Consider the following 12,983-nt stretch of genomic DNA (forward strand, 5'->3'; position numbering starts at 1 on the left):
TAGAGGTCATGCCAATCATTGTCATTCAACCATAAAAAGTGAGCGGAGAGCATTCATGTGAAAATACAAACAAAAGGTACATAAAGAGCCAAAGAAAATTCGCCAGATGCATGGGAGTTTAACATGGCCAGATCAATCGCAATAAATGTTGCAGTGCAGCTGGTTTTTAGAGAAATGTTTATCAACGAAGGACTTGAAGGTATGTGTTAATATCAGGCACATGTAATTCGAAAATTCGTGGCTTGAAACACTTGAAAGGCCGGCCATATGTTTCGGGCTAAGCTTTTCTTCACAAGGCTTAAATAATCTTTAAAATAAACATGTTAGTTATGCACACATTCTTCTACAACCCTATTTTGATTTGATCGTAAATAAGAAATAATAATACTGAATAAAGGAATAACAACAAATATCGCGTGTTTTGTTGTTACTAACGAATAACATATCTAAAGCACAATAAGCACCATAAAAAGGCGATGACTTGAAATTTGACTCTTATTTATAATAGATGAGCACGCAATGTAAAACTTAATGCATGAACCAATGCGATTTCCCTTTTATTTATCAGATTAGTTTCGCTTTTTCTCTGGAGATCGCGAATCAGTATCGGTCGTTATCCGCAACTTTGGCTTCCAGATGAACTCAACAAACTTCGAATGCTTTTTCCTTAAAGTTTATTGGGAACAAATCAGACATGATGTTACAGCAAGCATCTTGTCGTGTGTTATTACCACACTGTTCGCGCTGACTGCAATACTGGGAAATGGCATCGTCATGCTTGTAATTTACAAAACACGAGAACTGCATTCGCCATCTTTTACGCTGTTATTTTGTTTGGCAGCCTCAGATATTCTTGTGGGATTGGTTGTTCAGCCATACTTCGTTGCTTACAAAGTAGCGAAGCTTCTAGATTATTTCAGCCCGTATTGCAAACTGAGGATGGTTCAGTTCTTTTGCGGGTCGATAACTTCTGGAGTTTCTTCCTTAACCCTGAGCGGAGTCTGCATCGATCGACTTCTCGCTTTAACCCTGCATCTGCGGTACAGCAGTCTGATCACAGTGCCACGGGTGGTAATGGTTATAGTAGGAGTTTGGATTAAAGTTTTGGTTTGACAAATGGGTAATTCTTCCAGGTATCTTAACAGTGTCGACCCTTCTAATGATTACGTTTTGCGCAAGTAAAATATTCCAAATAACTCTTAAGCATCAACGCCAAATAAATGCGCAAAACCAAACAATGATTAACTTACAACACAACGCCGTTAACGTACTTAAATTCAAAAAATCAGCCGTGACAGTTCTCTACGTTTACGGTTTGTTGCTGGTTTTTTATCTCCCGTCTCTGGTAGCTATGGTTCTTGAAGCCATCAACGGCCCCACGCCCTCAGCAAGAATGGCTTACGAATACGCTACAACGGTTGTGTCAATAAACTCCCCAATAAACCCTATTATATACTGCTGGAGAATTAAACTAGTGTAATCCACAGTCAAACATTTAATTTATCTGAAAAGGCTGATTTTTTTTTTTTTATACAAAATAGTTAGCCCTCCTTGACTGCCTAGGTGCAAAATGGTTTGAGCTTGGCTTTGGATTTCGTTATACCTCTTCTTTGTTGCGAGAAATGAAATTTTGGCTTAACCTCATCGGGATTTTGACTTATTCTTGTTGCGATACAGAAAGGACATTTTCTGTTCTCTTTTTTAATTTTTGCGTTTTGCTGTGCTATGACAGATGTTGTGGTTTTGTTTATTCTATAAGGACTGTTGAGATCGACGCTTGAGGGCAGTCACATTTGCTGTTTGATTTATACAGTTTTGTGCGGTTCGAAATGCATATGCACCTCGCCCATCGCGGCTCTATTTTAACTGCAGTATAAGATGGTCTTAGGCATGTTCTTGTTGGAGTTATAATTCTTTCCCTTTGGAAAGCTATTAAAAACACATTAATCTAACCTGTTTTAAAACCTGTGACAAAGATTTTTGTCCCACGCCACCTGCGCAACAAAGTACAAGAAACATCATGATTGTCATATAAAGATGATCGTGGGCGTGTAAATGGAACACAAGACCTTTGTCCGTTACCTCACATGTGACGGTCGTACGTAATCGTCCCATCTAACATCATGTACTCTTGTATTATGCACATGAATCCGCAGGGATCGAGAGTACATAATTCTAACCACTAGACGACGTGGGATTTTACTTCTTTAGACCAAATAGAGTCAGGATTTGCACTAAGTAAACCAATAAAGAGCAGTAACAATTTCAACAAAGTGCCTCCCAATTTGAAAAGCGCCAGTAAAGAGAAGATCGATAGATTGACAACACGGTCCGTAACACAACTTAATGACCTTAAATAAACGAGACTTCGAAAACGCGTGTACAGAACACGAGAAAAGCTAAAAAGAACGAATTACGTAATCATGCGGCAGAAGTACAGCTGGCCAGTTCTCGCGTTACTTCCTTTCTCTTGTTCCTTAAAGTTCTAAAGTGATTGGGACAAAATATCAAAGGACGTTTAAACCACCAAGAGAAGCGACTGTTAAGTCTATAGCAGAGTCATCATAGCAAACTGAGCGGTGCCGTATCCGTAAAGATATGCGAGTAGGATGAGATGTATCAGAGTCACTAATATCAGCGACACAGGAATCTCCTTCCTGATCAGGGCTGGCTGGAGAGGTGGATTGGTCCTTGTTGCTAGAGGTAAGTTCATCATCGCACGGAACTTCCTGGATTGCATTCCTAGCGTAGATTTTACACTTGTTATGGTGCGAGAAGTCAGGGTATGTAACGTTTGTTGAGGTGGAGTTTCAACGCCTGATCAATCTACATTTGTATTTGGGGCGCGTTGGTGACAGTTGTCTCCACTTTGTAAGATGTACTACGGAGGTGGAAGCCAACAGACTTTCTTCGGAGAAAGATATGAAGACACGATTGCTCATCGCAGTTATACAAAAACTTAAGCAGTTGTGAAATTAAGCCTGAAAAAAAGAAAACATTCAGGCTACTCAATTGGTGTGTATAACTGCGATGGTCAATTAATCATGTCTTCAAAACTTTCTAATGTTTCAAAAAAGACCTTGATAATGCCATAACTAGGACACTGTCACGGACTTGGGTCTCGTTCCGGTCACAGTGTATGTGAGATCATTAACAGAGATTTTACCTGCTGGACGACTCTAACTTTGTAACTGGTGCCTTGGACTTCTCAATGTGCCGCTGATTGGCCAGACGTTGCTCATGCTTTTCCTGTAGGGAAATCTGGTGGTTGGTGAATTTATCTCGTTATTTCACGTCTCTCAACTCTCTAGCAGAAAGATTACGTGACGTGACTGGTCGCGTTCGCATTCAGGTTGGCTGTAGGAGATACGGGACATCTTAATAGGTCGCCACGAAATAGTTCGTTTTCTACTTCCTAGACTGCCCTCGGCTACTGGGCTCTTGCTTTTATTCTCGGCATAGCCAATCTCCAGGGTTATCTGAGGAGTGGGTCGTCCGTGTGTGCCTTGTATCCAAAGGCAAGGTGTGTCCCTTGTATCCCAAGAGGACGCATTTTGAAGCGAAAGAAGACGAGAGCTTCACGAAGAATGTGACGGTGCTCGTCCTCCGGCAGAGCTGTTGGTGGAAGCGAAGTGCCGGACTCCCATAGTAAGAGCACGAGCTGTCTGGAGCGATTAATGATGTCTGTAGAGAAGAATACTGTGACAGTATCGGGTGGAGGGCAAGAGGACAGCCTTACACCTACTTTTGAAGTTGGGCGTAAGATTTAGGTTTAGTGTTGAAGCTTGGATTATGCAGCAAAGATCAGATCTGGCAGCATGGCAGCATGGCGCTGCTTTGCGGCTAGCGAGATTGGAAGGTGGGATTACTGACCCGGAAAAATACCCGACTGAGGTTTGATATCTACCGACGGTGGAGAGGAAGGTAGACATGTGAGCCTTTCGTACGCATGCATGCAGAGCTTACTGTCTGTCAGGATGCAGGCCTTTTGGTGAGACTTGATCAGATATGTGCTTAAGTGTTTGACGCCTGAAGCGATAGTCAGGGCATCTATTTCGCAAGATATATGTAGCCAGTTTGCCTGTGACCCTCGCAATGTTGCACTAAAGAGCCCTACTAAACGCAGCGTAGTAGTAACAATCCATACCTGGTCGTCTGGTTTGGGCAGTGTAATAGTGCGAGCAGTAGCCAAGGGCTTATGAGGCATTGCAGAATGTAGTATGGATCGACTATTTGGATTCGCAGAAGAGCCTCATCTGACCCACGGTGTCGCGCTCAGAACAATGATGAGACCGGCAACACGATGTGCGCTTGCTTGTTAAGTACAAGGGTTCCAAAACCAGCCTAGGATTGTAGGGGATTGACCACGGTCTTTAAAACAGAGAGGCGGAGATCATATTTGTGAAGGGTTTGTACGTAAGCCTAGAGAAGATTTATTGTGGTGTTCCCTCCACAGACACAGGTCATCGGCAATTCAGGAGAAACTTGAACTTAGCTCTGTTGTCTGAGAAAAGTAGATTGTTGCGGGGTCAAAGTGTATATTAGATCCGGTGGAGGACGAGGCATAAACTCGTGGCTGCTGCGGGTGAATGAAAAGCATGTCTCATCGAAGACTTGAGGTAGGGATGAGCACCTCCTTTGGTAAACCGATTGAAAAATAGGTGTGACACGGCAGTTACGTCGCTGGGTGACTGTGTAGTGGATCATGTTACCAATGGCACCGCTATCGATGGTCATCCCTACCGGCTGGTGAGCGTGAAACATATCTAAATACCACGATGGCCGAGTATATATACGGAAGACTCTAACTCTAAAATGTTCAACTTACATACATACTATTACATATTACATATGTGCATAAATAAAATGTCTTTACTCAGCTTAAACAGCTTGACAAACCATATGCTCCCGTCAAAGTTGTCTTTTCACAAGGCATAAACAATCTGACAATGTTTTCACACATTGTTTTTACAATCCTCCGCTCTGAACTTGCTCCTATATAAAACATAACAATTATAAAAGAACTTGAACTAGAAATATCGCGTGTTTTCTCTTGAATAACTCGTACAGTATTTTTTTAGTTAAGGACAATTGAGGACATGCGTTGAAATTTGACAGCTTAAATTGGCTCGATTTCTCTTTCTCTGACATAATATACTCTTTATAACAGATGAACACACAGACGAAACTTGGATTCAAGAACGATTTCCATTTTATTCATATCAGTCTCGACCATTCTCGCAGTAACTGGAGATCGCGAATAATCCGCTTCCCACAACCTAAGATTAACCATGAACGTGACAGACTTAAAATGTTTTTTCTTGGAGGTTTATTGGGAGCAAACAGGACGTGATGTTACAGGAAGTATTTTGTCGTGTGTTGTGACTGCACTGTTCGCGCTGACTGCAATACTGGGAAATAGCATCGTCATGCTTGTAATTTGCAAATCTCGAGAACTTCATTCGCCATCTTTTACGCTGCTATTTTGTTTGGCAGTTTCAGATCTGCTTGTTGGATTGGTTGTTCAGCCATGCTTCGTTGCTTACAAGTTAGCAGAGCTTTTAGAGAATTTCAGCGCTTATTGTAAACTGAGGATGGTTCAGTTCTTTTTTGGATGGATAACGTCTGCAGTTTCTTTATTGACCTTGACAGGAGTCTGCCTCGATCGACTTCTCGCTTTAACCCTGCATCTGCGGTACAGCAGTCTGATCACAGTGCCACGGGTGGTAATGGTTATAGTAGGAGTTTGGATCATTTGTTCTGCTGGGATCATCATAAAGTTTTGGTTTGACAAATGGGTCATTCTTCCAAGTATAACAGCAATGGCAACTCTTCTAACAATTACATTTTGCACAAGTAAAATATTCCAGATTGCTCTTAAGCACCAACGCCAAATAAATACGCGAAACCAAACAATGACTAACTTACAACAAAACACAGTTGAGGTACTTAAATGCAAAAAATCAGCCATAACGGTACTCTATGTTTATGGCTTGTTGTTGGCTTTTTACCTTCCTTTCGTAGTGATTATGGTTCTTGAAACAATAAAAGGTACTACGCGGTCAGTAGGAACGGCTTATGACTACGCCACAACAGTTGTGTTAATCAACTCCTCAATAAACCCTATTATACACTGCTGGAGAATTAAACTAGTGCGATCCGCAGTCAAACAATATCTGAAAAGGCTGTTTTTCTGTAATAAAAGTTAGTCCTCCTTGACTGCAAAGGTGCAAAATAGTTTGAACTGTAACATATTGGTGTAAGCTTTCGTTGTACTTCTTCCTTGTTGCACGAAGGGAAATTTTGGCTTAAGCATGCATAATCTAAACGACTGGAATATTCGGATTTTTATTTTATTCATAATGCGGTACAGAAAGTACATTTTCCATTCTCTTTGTTAATATTTTTTTGTTTGCTGTGCCATGACAGATGTTTTAGCCTTGTTTATTTTATATGGACAGGGAGTTACATGTTATAGAGTTTTCTTAATTATAAACGTATCTCAAACATCGGGACTCCATTTAACAACATTATTATAGGATGGTCTGATACAATTTTTTTTTCTTTTTCTTTCCCTCCAAAAGCTAGCTATTAAAAACATTTGATCTGATCTGTTACAAAGATTTTCGTCCCTACCAACCTGCGCATAAAACGTACAACAACGTCATGATTGTCATAAAAAGATGATCGTGGGCATATAAAATGACAAGGCCTTTCTCAGTTACCTCACATGTGACAGTCGTAGGTAATCGTCTCATCTTACATAATGCCTGTATTCCTATATTATTGATGTGCCGCATAAATGAAAAATTAAACCGCAGGGATTTAGCCCAGGTGGACTGCGGCGGTGAAAGGGTTCAAAAGCCATTTTCACGATTAGTTTTTTTTTTTTTTTTTTTGATTTACAATATAATCAAAAAGGTAATCTAACGTGGATGCAAAGCAATTTCAGGCTAAAGCTACAAAATAGCCCGAAAATGCCTTACATATATGCTAGATTATATTGCAATACAAATGCTGTATTCACTCGATTAAACGCCGCGCCGTTTATGAAATTTTTCGTTATTTGAGGGCGACGTTTATTTAAAATCCAATTTATTTCTTGCAAACAAAAGTATGGTAGGAGCATTGAAAGAGCAGACTACAAGTTAGAAATTAAACTGAACATTGTCGCCAGAAACTGAAGCAATGACACCAGAAGCACCCCACTGCTTGGTGAAAAACCCGCGCGCACACTTGGGAAACCAGAGTTTTAGAATAAAACAGGCCTGGGAACGAACCGCTGCAATGACATCAACCGCAGAGGGCAGCTGGTTCGTAAAACGGATATCGTTACGTGCCAACCAGATGGGATGTTTAGCAAGGTTGATCAAATAGGAAAAAACCAGAGGGATAACTGTGAACTCAGCAATATCAAAACCAAAGAGCACATGACGGAGACACAATGACGGAGCAGACGGAACAGCAAGGACTAACAGAGACTGCACCCAAGCCAAAACACTCTGGGCCAAAGAGCACTCAAAAAACAAATGGCCAGCAGTCTCTAAGGGAGAACCACAAAAACAATCAGGAGGAACAGACGACATGTGAAAAGACGAACGAAGACGATCAGTAGTGAGAACTACACCATGAGCAAGTAACCAGGAAAAATCAGCCACATGACGATCGAACATTAGGGTCCATGTGTGCATGGAAATGTTTCCCCTCGACCTCAATATTCCCCTCGGCTTTGCCTCGGCGAACATTAAGGGTGAGGGGAAAAAAACTCACTGTTTCCCTCGGGGCCAGTAATTAAGTGCTTATTATACGTGTCAATAGCCTTTGAAAGTGAAATATTTTTGTAATGTTTGCGCCTTATTAGTGCATCAAAGCCGTTCTGTGCCTGAAAAATGTGTCAATTTTTTTTTCAGTAACTAGACCTGTCAAGCACACATTTGGAATTTTCGTAACTGATCGATGTTGATTGACTCTAAGGCGGAAACCTGGATAAGATAGGATTTCCACGTGTTCTGGTGGTTAGGATTCGGCGCTTTCACCGCCGCTGCCCTGGTTCGATTCCCGTCGTGGGAAAATCTCCTTTTTCTTTTCTCCGGCTGGTGTTAATACTAGATGGACTTACAGCATTTCTGCTTTTAAATCAATTTTAACGGTTTGAATACCTAAACTTACGTACAACTAAAGATACTTCGATTGTTGCGATCGTTGGACACTGATTATTTGGCTCTAAATATATCCGATCTGTAGGTTTTTGTCCACTGAATTTTCGGTGGCATCTGTCCAGATTCATCAGGGTGAAAAATGGATGTAAGCTACGTTATAAAGAACATCCACTTTACACTCTGTTGAAGTTGGACAGATGCCACCGAAAATTCAGTGAAAATAATGCCCCTACAGATCGCAAACATTTAAATCAAATTTTTTCAACTAAAGAGAGACATATTTCTGTAACAACCCTTAAAAAAAACCAAGGAACAAATCAAACCAAACATCAGTTAATTTGATTAAAATGAAAAACTGTTTCCCGAATCTGTTTTTTTTTTTATTCCTTCGAACCTTTCTTTAATGTTTTGCCGTGAATACTTCCTATCCCGTGGATCGCACAATCTGTTCTGAACAACGCGGATCTAAAATTATTGCTGCGGAGCGAGCGTAGCGAGCGAGCAGCAACATAATCAGGATTTAAGAAGAATATATAGAAGGGGGTACGAATTCTCGAATTCATCACTTTTTACCAGAATGCATTGCAGTTAACCAGACTGCACTGCGCCACTTTTACTGGAGTGCATTGCGCCACGAACAACACGAGGATGTCATACTCGTCGAGCCGTCGTCCTTTTTCGCTTGGATTCCACTGAGAAAGTTTGCTCTGATTTACCTGTAAAGCGATGTGAAGGAGATCGTGCTTGACTTTCACAACTCTTGCTATGCAGTATGTGAAAGTTTGTAAATCTGGACGATTAATTGTGACATCTTAATCTTAGTATGTCATTTCTTAGCAGTCTCGCCTCCTTCGCCGAATTCTTAAGTGAAGAGAAACCGTCGTTACTAAAGCCTGTAGAATAATTAAAACAAACGAAAACCGTGGAAAACGCTGATTTCATAAATGCTGCAATCTATTCCTATTCATCGAAACATGAATTTAAGCTAAAGCTTGAGCATTTTCACACATCGCGGTGGACACGTTCTCGACACAGTCTGTGTGTTCTTCTGTCGAGTTCTAGAGATATTAAATACGTGCCAGTACAGAATTTATAAGTTAGATTTCTGCTCCTACAATTTCCACATCTTTCGATTTTCGCGATCTGGTAAAGGAGAGGCTGATGTGTATCGTTTTATGTCCAAACATACTTCAGATCACAATGTGCTTTTTTGTCTCGATCCTTTGTCAAACCTCGCCATCGATGCGTCATCATGCATGAAGTTGATGCATGCAACGACAGATTTTAAGTGACACCACGATTTGACACTACTTTGAGAAATAACAGTTAATGTAAGTCTTGGAACGCGCAGGTAAATGAATCAAGGCGTTAAATATGTCACTATCAACAGAATGTGCCGCAGCATTACTATCTTTTAGATACCCTAGTTCTTAGTTTTAACGAGCAATCCCACGTGGTCTAGTGGTTAGGATTCGGCGTTCTCACCGCCGCGGCCCGGGTTCGATTCCCGGCGTGGGAAGCAATAAATTAACTTTTACATTAAAATCTAACTTCGACTTCATTTCCTTTACTCTGAAAATTATGGCTTCGATAAGTTGTTCTTTCGCGGATCGAGTTTGCATTAAAACAGTCCGTTCCTTTTGCACCAGGTGAACCCATGGTATTTACGTGTACGTGGATAGAAAGTGCACGCGGATTACTGAATAAATTAAGTCAGTTTCACCTGCATTGGTTTTCCACCCTCAACTATTTTTCTCGGAAGCTTGGTTAACTTTATGATCCTGTAAAACAAAACAGTTTGGTTTTGAGTCGCAATATAACATGCGGCATTTTCTGATCTGCAACTTGTCTCGCAGTCAGTTGCAAGCTGGTAAAATGTTGTTACGCGATTAACACCCTTGTTACAAATTATGGCAACCGCGCATACCTGCGGGACATCGTTCTATATTAGTTACTTTACAGTTTGGGAGTACTAACCTTTTGTGGAGACATCTCGAAACAGGGTGAGTGGTTTTGTCTTATGGTAGCCAGGCCTGTTGACTAAAGCCGAATCTGTGTCGTGGATTATTGTTTTCCAAGAAATCCATGTACCGGAGAATCTTCTTAATATTGAGCTTGTTGGATAACTGCATTGTTAATCTTCCTGAAATGAAAATAAAAGTTTTGTTTTTCTGATAACTATTCAACCACAGGCAGCCAGGTAGTCAGTTGACATCAACGTTAAATGAAAATAAATCCCAGGTCAGGGAAATAGCACAAAAGCACACATAAAAAGAGAGACTAGGGAAAGTTTGCCTTAGCTAATCAGATCGATATATCCTCTATTTTCTGTAGCCCAACTGGGACGTAACATTATAAAATCAATACAATCGAACCATGTGTACTTACTATTTGTAAGTTCCGTTAAACTGTAGGCGTTCAAACCTAAAAAGTAGATCAAAAAACGAAAACATCTCTTTATTTATTAGTTATTTATTTATTACGATTTACTCCATACAATACGAATACATTATGAATAATTAAGATAGCTAACTAAAGAGAGAGAGAGAGAAAAAAAAAAACAAAACAAAAAGCAGTGGAGAAGGAGACAACCAAAAGCGCAATGGCACCATACTAGGGATGTCCCCACTTATTAAAATGTAAAAATATATATACAAATATAGAAATACATTATTCTAATATTAGAATATTAGAAATATTACAGCGCTTTATATTTACTGGCTACATTTTTCAAAACAAAATTAAAAAGAAGAAAGAAATGGTCAATTAATGTGTAAAATAACGCTTAATTACAAATCCAGAAATGTTACGAAGTTGATTACAAAGTGGAAAGACAGCGGTCTTCTTGGAGATTTAGACCGATATTCTATTCACGGTGGATGTGACGTCATTAAAGGAGAGAAGTGGATCGCTAACAAATGGCTCACAGCACCGACAAAGCATTCAAGTCACATCAAAAGTTCTTATGATGTCGGATTTGATTAATAATTAGCTAGTGTTATTAATTCCTTTTTTTCTTCTTTGTTTGTCGCTTTGCGTAATAATTGAACACATGAGCGACACAACGTATAGTCTCTCTGTGAGTTCTGTGGTTACAGATATACGCTCTCATTACGTGAGGGTCATGTCTGATAACCAACTCGGTATGGCTAAGGGTATTGACCTATTCTCTATTTTCCAATTGTCCATAATTCACTCTTTTTGCTCCCCAAATTTTGGATAAACTATTGTTGTGAAATACTCTTGCGAATATGCAGACCTCCCAAGAGAATTTCACAACAATAGTTTGTGCAAAATTTGGGGGCAAACAGAGTGAATTATGAGAAATTGGAAATAGAGAATAAACATTTATCTTCTACGACAATCCGGGTTTGAAACCCGACCTTAGAATTTTGTATTTTTCCTTCTGTAAGTCTTCTCTAGCTTTTTTAAGCTGAAGTAATGAAAAAAATGCCAAACAAACAAACAAACAAACAAACAAACAAAGAAAACAAAACAAAATAAACATAAAGGCAAGTATAGAAAACGCTTGTACTTTGAGAAAACGTCACGATTTTTTTTTGTAAAAGAAACAAACTCTGGGCAAAATCAACAGTCATGCAATTCATAAGAATAATTAGCAAATATGATGTTACAAAATACTGGAATCTCCTTGCAGTGTTATTTCTATAACTGATGCTAGTGAACATCCCACGTGGTCTAGTGGTTAGGATTCGGCGCTCTCACTGCCGCAGCCCGGGTTCGATTCCCGCCGTGGGAATGTAATTATTTTTTTGCTTTTCGTTTTCGATTTGACTCAGGAAATAAATTTTTAAAAATAAATAAACAAACTTTATCCACCTTTGGTCAGTGTTTATAGCCAAAGGCTAGGGGGTTTCTCGTAGTTAATAATTGTGTTCTTATAGCCAGACCTTGCATACGGCTGGCTCGCCTGAAATTTGAATTGACCAATCAGAATTCAAAAGATGGGAAAAACTTCACTGTCCTGACGTCAATGTAAGTTAACAGGAACGGCATCGAAATCAGGCAACTTTTCTCACTGCAGACGGCTTTAAATATTCCGAAAAAGAGATTTGCAATTCCAAATACCATATCAGATTGTGAAAAGTGAAAAATATCAAACATTTTGTGTCTATAAGCTTCTAATTTGGCGCCAAAAATGGGTCTTCAGCGTTGTGTATGGCAACTCGCTGGCCAAGTTCGTCGAGTGTCGCCAGGTAGGATAATAGTTGTGTTATCTTGAACAAAATATGCTGTTCCTCGTCAAATTAAACCCGGAATTCTCGAGTTAACTACCGGAAGAGGCCAAAACAACTTTAGCATCGTCTTTATTTTTGTTAGCTGTGAAGAAAAAGACTATTATCGTGTCGTTTCGGTAGGACAGCTCAGTTTTGACTGCCGCTCGTACTGCGGGCGCACCCGCCGTATGCAAGGGACTTTTTTTCTTTCTTTTTCTTTTTTATTTAAACATAAAATGCGATATAGTTATTAATATGAACTAATGTTGAATAAATAAATGGGAAAATATCATCTCTTTGCAAATCCTGAGAATTTGCAAAAACCTACGGAATATATTGTGCTTCAAGTTTCATTTTAGTGATCTGAATGTTTAATGATGTCTTTGAGAGCCAAATTTAAGCATGTGAATAAGGGCGTAGGGGTAGGGAGAGGGGTAGGAAAGCAGCAGCGTGTTAGGGGACGGGAGTGGCCAGGTAGATATGAGTTACCAGAAATGGTTAGAAGAAAGTTGCATTGCGGAAACCCAAATACACACGTAGTGAGGAGTACGCAAAGATATTTGGCGTATAAAATAGGAATGGCACG

At 39.9% G+C, this 12,983-nt stretch overlaps 1 protein-coding gene and 2 non-coding genes across 3 annotated transcripts in view; 2 read left to right on the top strand and 1 right to left on the bottom strand.

The window, feature by feature from the left end:
* Nucleotides 1–12,983, bottom strand: part of LOC149106579 (uncharacterized) — a 70,761-nt gene that overhangs the window by 22,771 nt on the left and 35,007 nt on the right. The gene's annotated exons all lie outside the window — the stretch shown is intronic.
* Nucleotides 9,607–9,678, top strand: Trnae-cuc (transfer RNA glutamic acid (anticodon CUC)). The gene has a single exon. It is a non-coding gene; the product is annotated as a tRNA-Glu (tRNA).
* Nucleotides 11,848–11,919, top strand: Trnae-cuc (transfer RNA glutamic acid (anticodon CUC)). The gene has a single exon. It is a non-coding gene; the product is annotated as a tRNA-Glu (tRNA).

This window comes from Orbicella faveolata, unplaced genomic scaffold (genome assembly GCF_042242905.1).
Source record: "Orbicella faveolata isolate gen_17 unplaced genomic scaffold, um_ofav_v1 contig_3, whole genome shotgun sequence".
NCBI classification, from domain to species: Eukaryota; Metazoa; Cnidaria; class Anthozoa; order Scleractinia; family Merulinidae; genus Orbicella; species Orbicella faveolata.